The following is a 13,288-nucleotide window of genomic DNA, read 5'->3' as shown; positions in this document are numbered from 1 at the left end:
TACTTCCCTTTTTAGGTCTAGTATGGTTTTGTTCATTTCCATCACCTGTTCGGATGTGTATTCCTGTTTTTCTTTAAGGACATCTGCCTGTTTGGTTCTGTTTTCCTGTTTTTATTTAAGGATTTGTAACTCTTTAGCAGTGTTCTCCTGTATTTCTTTAAGTGAATTATTAAAGTCCTTCTTGATGTCCTCTACCATTTTCATGAGATATGCTTTTAAATCCGGGTCTAGCTTTTCGGTTGTGTTGGGGTTACCAGGACTAGGTGGGGTGGCAGTGCTGTGTTCTGATGATGATGAGTGGTCTTGATTTCTGCTAGTACAATTCTTACATTTGGCTTTTGCCATCTAGAAATCTCTTCAGCTAGTTGTTATAGTTGTCTCTGGTTAGAGCTTGTTCTTCAGGTGATTTTGTTAGCCTCTATCAGCAGACATGGGAGACTTGCTCTCTCCTCTGAGTTTCAGTGGTCAGAGCACTCTCTGTAGGCAAGCTCTAATCTCACAGGGAAGGTGCACAGATATATGGCCTTAAGACCTCCCTCCTGGCCGAAGATGAAGGCCCAAAACAGGACCTGTCCTGAAGCTGAGTTGCTTTGGCCTGTCCCAGAAGGTGTTAGCTTCTGTATTCTACACTCTCACATGACTAGAATACTCTCAGAGGAATTCTGGAACCAAGATGTCTGCAGCTGATGGTCATGCAAAGCACTCCTGCACTGGGCAGACCCCTTTCCTCCGACTGGGAAAGTGGCCAGATGTCTGGGGCCTGTGCAGAATACTCTCGACTGGGTCCTGGAACCAATATATCTGCTGCTGATGCTTAGTCAAAGCGCTCCCGCACTGGGCAGACCCCTTTCCTCTGGCCAGGACAGTGGCCAGCTGTCTGGGGCCCGAAAAGGGGGCTGCCTTAGAAGCTCTGTGGCTCCAGCCTCTTCCAGAAGCTTTTGCATTTTGTAGTCCGTACTGTCACATGTGCAGAATACACCTGGCAGGGTCTCAGAACCAAGATGCACGGGGCAGACCCCCTTTCCTCTGGCCTGGAAAGTGACCGGATGTCTGGGGCCTTTGCAGAATACACTTGGCAGAGACCTGGACCAGTCTGGTGGTTCTTCAGAAAATTGATATAGTACTACCAGAAGACCAGCAACACCTCTCCTGGGCAAATACAAAGAAAATGTTCCGATGTGTAATAAGAATTCATTCTCTATGATGTTCATACCAGGCTTATTTATTTATTTTGTTAATATTTTTATTATTACATATTTTCCTCAATTACCCTTAGAATATACATTTCGAAAGTCCCCACACCCTCTCCTCCCACTTCCCTACCCTTGCATTTCCATTTTTTTTATCCCTGGCATTCCCCTGTACTGTGGCATATAAAGTTTGCATGTCCAATGGGCCTCTCTTTCCAGTGATGGCCGACTAGGCCATCTTTTGATACATATGCAGCTAGAGTCAAGAGCTTCGGGGTACTGGTTAGTTCCTAATGTTATTGGACCTACAGGGTTGCAGATCTCTTTAGCTCCTTGGATACTTTCTCTAGCTTTTCCATTGTGGGCTCTGTGCTCCATCCAATAGCTGACTGTGAGCATCTACTTATGTATTTGCTAGGCCCCAGCCTTGTCTCAAAAGAGACAGCTATATCTGGGTCTTTTCAGCAAAATCTTGCTAGTGTATGCAATGGTGTCATTGTTTGGTTGCTAATTATGTGATGGATGGACATGGCAGTCTCTAGATGGTTGATCATTTTTTCTCAGCTCCAAACTTTGTCTCTGTAACAGTCTGGCGGTTCCTCAGAAATTTGGACATGGTACTAGTAGAGGATCCCACAATACCTCTCCTGGGCATATATCCAAAAGATGTCCCAACCGGTAAGAAGAACACAAGCTCCACTATGTACATACCAACCTTATTTATAAAAGACAGAGGCTGGAAAGAACTCAGATGCCCCTCAACATTGGAATGAGTACAAAAAATGTGGTACATTTACACAATGGAGTACTACTCAGCTATTAAAAAAAGAATTTATGAAATTCCTAGGCAAATGGATGGACCTGGAGGGCATCATCCTGAGTGAGGTAACACAATCACAAAAGAACTCAAATGACATTTACACACTGATAAGTGGATATTAGCCCAGAAACTTAGTATACCCGAGATATAAGATACAATTTGCAAAACACATGTGTATCAGGATTAGGTGTTCTCTGTTGAAATTTTTGGGGTCATAGATACATGCTATCATATCTTCTGGAAATAGAGACATTTTGACTTCTTCCTTTCCAATTTGCATTCATCTGTTCTCGTTTTTTTGTATAATTGCTCTGGCTAGGATTTCAAGTACTCTATTGAATAGGCAGGGAGATAGCGGGCAGCCTTGTCCAGTCCCAGATTTTAGTGGGATTCCTTCCTGTTTCTGACCATTTAGATTAAAGTTAAATCCTGGGCTTTCTCTTCTTTTTTTATGTTTAGGTGTATGCCTTGAATTCCTGATCTTTCCTGGACTTATTTTGAATGGGCATTGTATTTATCCAACTATTTGCTCAGCATCTAATCAGATGATCATGTGGTTTTTGTAGTTGAGTTTTGTTGTTTCTTTGGTTTTTTTTTCTATAATGTATTTAATTGATGGATTTTTGATATTAAACTCTCCCTGCATCATAAGAAAGAGGCCAACTAGATCATGATGGATTATCTTTTTGATGTATTCTCGGACTCGTTTTGAAACGATTTTATTTAGTATTTTTGCACCGATATTCATAATGGAAATTGGTATAACGAGTCCTTTCTTATTAGGTCTTTGTATGGTTTGAGTATAGTTGTAATCTTGCTTCAAAGAACATATTAAATAGTGTTCCTTCTCTTTTAATTTTGCATAATAGTTTGAGGAGTATTGGTATTAGGTCTCCATGAAATCTGATAGAATTCTGAACTAAACCCATCAGATCCTGGTCTTACTTTTGGTTGGGAGACTATTAACGATTGCTTCTAGTTCTTTAGGGGTGTTATGACCCACACTACATTCTTGCCAGCAAGAACACCCACAGGACACTCGGATCCTTCTGCAGTAAAGCTTTAATACATCTCGAGAGATAGATGATCAGCTTCAGGACAGGAGAGAGCAGAAAACCCCTCCCTTATATAGGCTGTGAAGTATGGTTAGAAGTATTGTTGGAGACGTGCACCACCGGGATTGGCTGCCCACCATCAGCCAGATGACAACATGGGAGAGGCAGGCCTCAGGTAATGGAAAGATACAATGACGCCTGTGCACACTCAAACGAGCAATGGTGACAATGGTGTTGTGAGCGCCATCTTTTAATGGTGACCGTGAGGACGGCTCCTCACATCTCACCCTTTTCTTTTATGTTAGAAGCAACAGGCCACCCAGTACTGAGAGTGGAGATAGAGGTCAAATCCCAAGTGTGCAAGCATAGGATCCTTATACAAAACCTCCTCCCAGGCTCGTCACCCAGAGGAATCTTGGTCAGCTCCCATGTAGTCTTTCCTGGAGGAAGGACACTAGGACACTCAACCTTCTTGAAAGATGACATATCTCCCAGGAAGAAGCTCAAATTAGACCACAAAGTCATTCCAGTGCAGTGCTTAGCCTCACAACTCTCCTGGGCTGTTAAAACACACCCGCTCCAACCCATGCAGCAAGACTCACCTCAGGGTTTTGTGGAGCTAGATGGCCAGCAACCTTATTGCTTGGGCATCATCGATATTCATATATCGGGGGAGACACTATGCTCCAAAGCAACTAGAGCCTGGGTTACTACCATCCTGTCCCTCCTTGTTTTGGCTTTAAGTTTGCAGATCATCCATAGTAGGAGCAGTACTCCAACGTACACAGCAACTCCAAACAAACCCACCACCACTCATTGCTTGAAGTAGGAGAATGCTGCAGAAATCTAGGTAGAAAATCCTTCCATCAATGACAGGTGAAGACATGTCGAATTGACTTATAAGATGGTGATCCTCAGCTCACGGAATGTCTGTTCAAATTCTATGGTCCAATTCTGTAACAAATAACGAGACAAAGCCTTTGACAGGTTAGCTGCTCTTGAAAAATTCTCAAATTGTCCTAAGGTGATACAGACACTAGGCAGCTTATGTTTGCAACCAAGCTGAGCCATTTGCCACAGAATATAAACCTGCTCTTGGACCAGATCTTTCGTTGGTTTACCAACATGAGGCCTCTCTGTATCTGGGAGTTGGCCATGGCCTGCCTTTTCAGGGCCAATGTCACTCTTGCCAAAAGGTTATTTTATGGTTTGTGTTGTCTGAACCGTAGCAGACAAGGCAAGGGCCGAAACAGTGACAGAGGCAGCTACTGCTGCTGTTGCTACCAAGCCAACTATAATAGCAGAGATTCCAAAATCTCTCTTTTCTCTAAATAAGCTTAAATTCTAGAGGCTTCCACTGGAACTGGAACAAATCTAGGCACATGTGTAACCAAAGCAAATGGATACTTAGTAGCATCCCAACAAAGGGTATAGAAACTTTCATTAAGCAAGCAATCTAACTCTAATTGATTACTATTTAAACTTTTATTACTTACCACCCACAGAAAGGGGGTCAAACAAAAACCGGGGTGACAGTATAATTTACCCTTTTAAATTCTTTATATTTAGTATTAGAGGAGGACCGATCGAATGACCCCAAACCAGCACTCAAAGTGCCCTATTACTCAAAACCCATTTGGCCCTTTTCACTATATCCACCTCCAATCATGGCCATAGGTGAAAGATCGGTACAGCTCTCATTAATCCAACAAAGTAACCATTGACTAATTGTCCGATCAGGATCCATGAAGTTAATTTCATGTCCAGAAAGGATTTCATTAATCTCTACACTTATGTATGAGGAAAAGGAAAAAAATAATCCTTCAACCACCCAAGAGGGTTTTTCTGGTCTGGAACCAAGTCCAAGGAAGCATGGAGTCCCCTGAGGATCTTCCTTTACAAAAGGGTGCCATTCTGGGTTGCTGGGGCAGAGCTTTCCTGGATTTATGACTAGGCCACCAGCCTTGGATTATCAAGGCATTAGCTATTATTTCAGAGTGGGTTCCCCAACAGCAGCTTTCAGCCAGGCCACTGATTGTTTATATAAGGATATACACTGGCGTAGGTCTTTCAAGTCAGAGATCATTACAAAGCACAGGCTTCCTTTGAGGGAAAAGTTCTTTTTTTTCCATCAGAGCCTGAATTTGCCCATCTAATGATAAAAAGGCAAGTCCCAGCTCTTTATCAATAGTAAAGAAATGTGGAAAAACTTGTGCACTGTGCATGACAGGCATGCAGGGGAAAGGTGGACATAATACCCCAACACAATTCCCCTGATACACTTGGAACCAGGATCTGCAGTAGAAGGGTCAGTATCCATCTTTGTTTCAGTATTCCCTCTTTTGTCCACATCTTCTGGAGGGGAGATCATTCAGATGACGCATTCTGAAACCCAAAGAGTTTTGTCTTCTTCCTGTGGAAAGACACAAATAACTCCCCTGGATCTTATTAAAATAGGATGCGGACCTCTCCATTTTCTGGTTAAGACATATTTCCATTTGATCATTTCTCTAGATCTGGTTGGTTCTGAACAGTGACGATGAGCCGCAGTGTGGCCTTGTTCATCAATATTCAAAAAATTAAGAGTAAAGAGTATCATGGAGACAGCCACCCTCAGTCGACTCACCCTTTCTGTTTGATAAGGTAAGTTTTAAGAGTGTGATGGGCATGTCCCACAATGCCTTGTCCCTGTATGGAAAACCAGTTAAAAAAATTACATTCATCTGGAGACAGAACTTTTGAAATTTTTGAGAGGTGTAGGCCAGTCCATTATCTGTTCTAAGAAATTTGTGTTGTCCCCAAGCACTCCAAGATTCAAGGTAATGTTGAATTACATGTGAGGCTTTTTCTTAGTAGAGGGATCAGTTTTACTGCCCTCTTTTCTCTCTCCCCTTCCTTCTGAATCCCGAGGAGTGCCCTTTTTCTTAGACATGTATTTCTTTTTTTTGAGCTCCCATTCTCTCATTCTGTTAGGTTTCTGACATACTGTCCTGAACCTCTTCTAGTATTCCCTGTCCCTCCACATTGGCTGTTCGGCAGGTTTCATCCTCTAGAAAGTTTTATATCAGCTTCCAAACTGCCTTGGTGCCAATGCATAAGTCTCCCTCTTCATGCTTACGGTAAAGGTTCCTTCCTAGCTTATTCCTTAAGGCTACAGTTAGTGACCCCAAATAGGTATACCAGGGAGAAATGCGATCCACCTCCTTATCAAAGTTCTGCAGCATATGGGAGGCGACCTGCAGGTCACGTTGCTTTAGCACTGCCTATAATGTGGTGATCACTGACTGTGAGGAGCCCATGATACAGTGAGTGCCTGCAGCTGATCTACACCCGACTTATAGTACTCCTTAAGCAAAGTGAAAGTAAACACAGCGCTCTGCTCCCTTATCTATGGAAGGCTTAGAAGATACCTCAGTGCTGCCACTTATGTATGTCGGACTGACAACACCTCATTTTTCAGCACCAGCCCCAATGGACCTCAAATTTCAGCACCAGCCTTGATGGACAGAATAAGAAACAGAATGAGGGCCAGGGCAAACAACATTAGAGCTTCTACTGCCCCTTCCTAGGGTGCATCTAGATTAAGACCGAAATTAAAAGGTATAAGAGGTTCACGATCAGATATACCTCTCCAAAACTTACCTTTTCCCTTCAGTTCTGAATCCACACCGTCTCCAGGGGTTCTCCTCAATGCCAGCGATGTTGATTCTGGGTTTCTGGCACCAGATGACCCACGCTACCATCTTGCCAGCAGGAACGCACACAGGACACTCGGATCTTTCTGCAGTAAAGCTTTAATACATTTCGAGAGATAGATGATCAGCTTCAAGACAGGAGACCCAGAGAGCAGAAATCCCCTCCCTTATATAGGCTGCGAAGTATGGTTAGAAGTAAGGTGGGGGACATGCACCACCGGAATTGGATGACCACCATCAGCCTAAAGACGCCATGGGAGAAGCAGGGCTCATGTAATGGAAAGATACCATGACGCCTGAGTGCACTCACCATGAGCAATGGTGACAATCGTTTTGTCAGCGCCATCTTGTAATGGCGACCTTGAGGCCGGCTCCTCACAGTAGTAGAAGTAATTACAGGGTTTATCTGATCCTGATTTGAATTTGGTACATGATATCTGTCTATATAAGTGTCCATTTTATCCAGATTTTCCAGTTTTGTTGAGTACATCCTCGTATTGTAGGATCTGATGATATTTCAAATTTACTAAATTTCTGTTGTTATTTCTCCCTTTTCATTTCTGGTTTTGCTAAACTGGATACTGTTCTTGTGTTCTGCATTTAGTCTGTCTAATGGTTTATCTATCTTGTTGATTTTTTCAAAGAACAAGCTCCCAGTTTGTTTGATTATTTTTATATTGTTCCTTTGTTTCCACTTGGTTGATTTTAGCACTGAGTTTGATTATTTCCTGACTTCAACTCTTTTTGGGTGAATTTGCTTCCTTTTGTTCTATAGTGTTAAGGTGGGTTGTCAACCTACTCCTATATCCTCTCTCCAGTTTCTTTTTAGAGGCATTCAGAGAGAGCTATGAGTGTCCCTCTTAGGGCTATTTTCATTGTGTCCAATAACTTGCAGTATGTTGTTGCTACATTTTCATTAAACTCTAAAAAGTCTATAATTAATTCTATATTTCTTCCTTGACTGTTTTGTCACTGACTAGATTGTTGTACAAATTCCACATGTATGTGGGTTTTCAATTATTTATATTATTGTTGAAGATTAGCCTTAGTCTGTGGTGATCTGATAGGAAGCATGGAATTATTTCAATAATTTTAAATCTGTTGAGGCATGTTTTGTGACTGAGTGTTTGGTCAATTTTGGAGAAGGCATCGTGAGGTGCTGAGAAGAAGGGACATTCGTTTGTTTTAGCATAAAATGTTCTATAGATATCAACTAAATATATTTCCTTCATAAATTCTGTGAGTTTCACCGTGTATCTTTTTAGTTTTAGTTTCCAGGATCTGTCCATTAATGAGGGAGGGGTGTTGAAGTCTTATATTATTATTGTGTGTGGTACAATGTGTATTTTGAGCTTTACTAAAGTTTCTATTATGAATGTGATGTCATTGCATTCGTGTATAAATATTTAGATTTGGGAGTCCATATTGGTAAATATTAACTTTAATGAATATGAAGTTTCCCTCCTTGCCTTTTTTAATAACTTTAAGTTGAAAGTCAATTTTATTTGATATTAGAATGGCTGCTCCAGCTTATTTCTTGGGATCATTTGCTGGAAAGTTTTTTCCAGCCTTTTAGTCTGAGGTAATGTCTGACTTTGTCCTTGGTGTTTGTTTCTGGTATGCTGAATATTGCTTACACATCGATTTTGTTATTCTATGCCTTTTTACTGGTGAACTGAGTCCACTGATATTAAGAGATACTAAGGAAAAGTACTTGTTGCTTCTTGTTATTTTTGTTATTAGAGTTGGAATTTTGTTCATGTAGCTATCTTCTTTTAGGTTTCCTTCAAGTTTGATTTCTTGCTTTTTCTCGAGTGTAATTTCCCTCTTTATATTGAAATTGTCCCTTTCTTATCGTTTCAAGTGCTGGATGCATTGGTTTATATTGTGTAAATATGGTTTTGTCACAGTATACCTTGTTTTCTCAAGCTATGTTAAAAGAGTTTTGCTTCATATAGTAGTCTTGGCTGGCATTTCTGCTCTCTTACATTCTGTATGACATCTGCCCTAGATATCTGGCTTTCATAGTCTCAGGGGAGAAGTTATGTGTTATCCTGATGGCGCTTGCTTTATATATTACTTGACCATTTTTCCCTTACTGCTTTTAATATTCTTTCTTTGTTTTGTGCATTTGGTGTTTTGACTATTATATGATGGCAGGATTTTTTTTTTTCTGGTCCAAAAAATTTGGCGTTCTGTAGGCTTCTTGAATATTCATGAGTATATCTTTCTTTAAGTTAGGGAAGTTTTTTTCTATATAATTGGTAAAGATATTCAATGGCCCTATAACTTGGAAACCTTACTTTTCATCTATACCTATACCGGATTTCATGTATGTAATTATGTCATTTCTAAAACCAGTTTCAAAAATTCACATGGGCAGTGTTTCCTGAGAAATTCAAATCATTAATACTTTATTCCCTTTTACTAATATAGCATGTTATGTTTCCATTTTCTGTTGTCCATACAGTACAGAGCCCATCATTTGACAAAGATGAGAATATATCACCTCAGGTAGAAACAGATGAAGATATGGTTTAATATTTTCATTTTTTCCCATTTTGATAGAGTACTTCAAAAGTGGTGTTTGTGATCCCTTAACTGGAGAAGTAGATTCAGGAAAAAGAGCAATTCAGGGTCAGATGCTCTTATATGTGTAGATCAAGACCAGATTGTGGTCCTTTAGACCTTGTGATCACACAAAGATAGCAACTAGTACAATACAACCACCTGCATGAGATGTTCCCAGATATACATACAAAGAAAAGGAGAACCATTATAAAAATAAGAGAGGGATCATTTAGAAAGAAGAAGGATCTCAGCAAAGGTAGTACAGTTATGAAGAAGTGCTGTGGGGTGTAAATGTATGAATTGTTTAAAGTAAGTTTTACAAGATTTTTGGAATTCTACCATGCATTTTATATGGATATGACACTTGGTTCAAACCAAATATTATATATTTATTATAAATAATTGAAATAATTTTCTGTGTAAAGTTTTGTGTGTGGTAGAAAAAATGTCCTACTGTGAGACTCCAACTTAAAGTATATCTCCCAGTAAGGTAAAGCCCCTAGACATTCCCCAAGCTCGTTTTCCCTGATCTCTGAAAATACAGCTAGGAAGAAGCTCTTTTTTCTCTATAGCCAGCAAAAAAAGCTTTTTGTTTCTATACTTTACAACCAGAGATGCCTGCCTTCCTTTTCCAAGGACAAAAAGATAAACATTCAGAAAGAACTCACTACCCACTCCTGCCTTGTAAATTTCACCAAGAACACAGGAAGAGAAGAACTCTCCTTCCAATATTTCCAACTCCTCCCAACTCTCCTCCAACTCCTCCCAATTCCTCAGCTAGTTGTTAAAAGCCCCTTACTGTCACAGCTTGGTGTCAAACTCCCCTGCCCTGCTAGGCAGAGGGACTTTGTCCTCAGCTAGCTAGTAATAAAGCCTCTTGCATTTTGCATCAGTTTTGGTTTTCTCTTGGGTCACAGGAGTGCTGGCTAGCTCATCCTGGGACTTGAGAGGAGGCCCAGATTGTGAGGTCTTACATTTGGGGGCTTCTCCTCCAGGATTTGTGGCCTGCCCCAATTCTCATAGACCCTGCTTGGAGGTAGGATTCTATCTTTGCCTGTATCTTTGTCTCTATCTTTTTCTATAAATTTCCTTTATCTTTGTCTCTATCTTTGTGTGTCAGTTCTGTTTGAATTCACTATTCTTGGTTTGCATTTGTACATGCTCTTGAGAGCAATGAACTCCCTCTCCCAGATGGAAGAGAGTTACTGACAGACATGTGAGGAGAAACCGGCTGCCACCTTGTGGGTCATCACAGGAGTTCTGAGGGAGTCCCAGGGATACCTGGAGATCTCCTATCAGGGTGCCAAGTGAGAGTGTGCTCACTCGGCTGTCTGTTTCTGTTACTGGGTGCCAAGTGAATGTGTGCTCTCTAGGCCATCTTATTGGGGCCTGTTCTTGGTTATTGTAATCTTTTTGTGTGTATATATTGGTTTTTCTCCTGTATGTAACTCTGATGATGGGACTGACTATTAGCATGCTCCTTGGACTGGCCCTTGTGCACAGGACTGAAATTAAGACTAAGACTCACGTTCTCTCAATGGATGTCTGAAATAGATTTTAGAGAACTTTCTGCTCTACATAATGGCCAACTTTGATGTTAGTTGGCCACTAGAGGGTACCCTTGGTTTGGTTCTGTTTTCAGCTCTTAAAGTTGTTTTACAGAGGGGACCAGGGTCTCAGCCAGATTGAGTGCCCTACATTCTCATCTAGAAAAAAAATAGCACAGGATCCCCCCTCTTTCATCCTGTTTAAAGCCATGGGTTCAAAAGAATAATCCAGACTCTAATGTTCTGGCCCTCTGCCATCCAGAGGGTAAAAAAAAAGTTAAAACTGGCACCGGTTGAACTGCAGCTCTCGGTTTCTCCCAAGATCTATCCAGAGTTAGAAGAACCTCCAAAATGGCACAGCACCCCACCCGCATATTTGCAACTGGTCCCCCCCCCAAGAACACTCAACAGGGTGCCACTAGATATTTGGGGAAGGACCAGTTGCTAAATCCCAAGACCAGAGAGCTCGAATCCCAGAGGGACCAGACTTAACCATCGCACTGCCTTTATGTACTTATGACCCTCATCAAATGGACCCCAGACAACTGTCGCCCCTTCAGTAATGGCCTTTTTCCTCCTCTGATCTCAATAACTGGAAAGCAAATTACACACTCCTTTGTAAAAACCCCTCTAGCCTTGCTAATCTAATGGAATCTCTCATATTCTCTCTTCAGCCTACTTGGGATGACTTTCATCAATTTTTACAGGTTCTTTCACCACAGAGGAGTAGGAGAGAATTCTGAGAGGAAAGAAAGAGCATGCTGGGGGCCAATTGACTACCAATAAAACTTCTGAAAGAAATAGATGCAAGCTTCCCTCTGACATGTCCTGACAGGACTGACCATATGGAGCAATTGACAATTTTCTGCTGGGCTCTGATAATAGGACTGAAAGGGGCTGGCAGGTGTCCCACCAATTTGGCCAAGGTAAGAGAGATCGTAGAAGTGAAAAAGGAGCCCCCAGCAGTGTTTTTCGAGTACCTCTTTAATGTATAGAAGTGTTACACTACCTTTGACCCTCCTTCAGCGTGCCAGCAGGTGACAGGTGTCATGGCTTCTATAGGGCAGTCTTCTTCTGACATTAGGAAAAGGTTACAGCGTCTAGAGAGTCAGAAAACATTATCTTTACCACATCTGTTTAAGGAGGCAAAGAAAGTGTAACATAAGTGAGGGACTGACTAGCCAGCACCAGGGCACATTGGGCTCAGTGTCTGCAGACACCCCTAAGGTTCCCAAAAGACCCTCTATAAGATCATAAGACCTCGGGTGAATGTAACACAACCTCTGCTCCAATCCAATCTCACAGGATCTGAGACTGCATTAATTAGGGAAGCAGAAAAACTGGCCTGACAATGGTCACAAGTCCCTCTGGTCTGTGTCAGCATCTGGGAAACATTTTGGGCAGAGGCTGAGGAAAGCCCCAAGGTCCTCACAGAAACATCCACGAGATCTTAAGACCTTTAGTGAGTGGAAAACAACTTCTGCTCCAATCCTATCATGCAGGACCTGAGACTGCATTAATTAGGGAGGCAGAGAAACTGGTCTGACCAGAGTCACAAGTCCCTTCCAGTCCAGGACAGCTCTGGGCACCTTGGGGGCAGAGTCTGTGGACAACCAAAAGGTCCCCACAGGACTCTCCATGGGATCTTATTACCTGTAGTGAGTGGATCACAACATCTGCCAGGAGGAAAGTTGGAACACCAGATATTTGGGCACCTTCTCTGCAAGAGGAGATCTTGCCTGCAGAGAGTACTCTGAACACTGAAACTCAGGAGAAAACTAGTCTCCCAGGTCTGCTGATAGAGGCTAACATAATCACTGAGGAACAAGATATAACCAGAGACAATTATAACAACTAACTCCAGAGATTACCAGATGATGGAAGGCAAACATAAGAATCTTACTAACAGAAACCAAGACCACTCACCGTCATCAGAATTACAGCACTCCCACCTCACCCAGTCCTGGAAACGCCAAAACACCCGAAAAGGCAGTCCCATATATAAAAGCATATCTCAGGTTGATGGTTGAGGACATCAAGAATGACTTTAATAACTCTCTTAAAGAAATACAGGAGAACACTGCTAAATAGGTAGAAGATGTTATGAAGAAGCACAAAAAAACCCTTAAAGAATTAAAGGAAAACACGGCCAAAAAGGTGATGGAATTGAATAAAACCATCCAAGACCTAAAAAGTGAAGTAAACACAATAAAGAAACCCCAAAGTAAGGCAACACTGGAGATAGAATACCTAGGCAAGAAATCTGGAACCATAGATGTGAGCATCAGCACCAGAATACAAGAGATGGAAGAGAGAATGTCAGGTGCAGAAGATTCCATAGAGAACATTGGAAGAGCAATCAAATAAAATACAAAATGCAAAAGATCCTATCTCAAACATCCAGGAAATC

Source organism: Mus musculus, chromosome Y, assembly GCF_000001635.26.
Source record: "Mus musculus strain C57BL/6J chromosome Y, GRCm38.p6 C57BL/6J".
Taxonomy (NCBI): Eukaryota; Metazoa; Chordata; class Mammalia; order Rodentia; family Muridae; genus Mus; species Mus musculus.
This window is presented reverse-complemented; position numbering follows the sequence as displayed.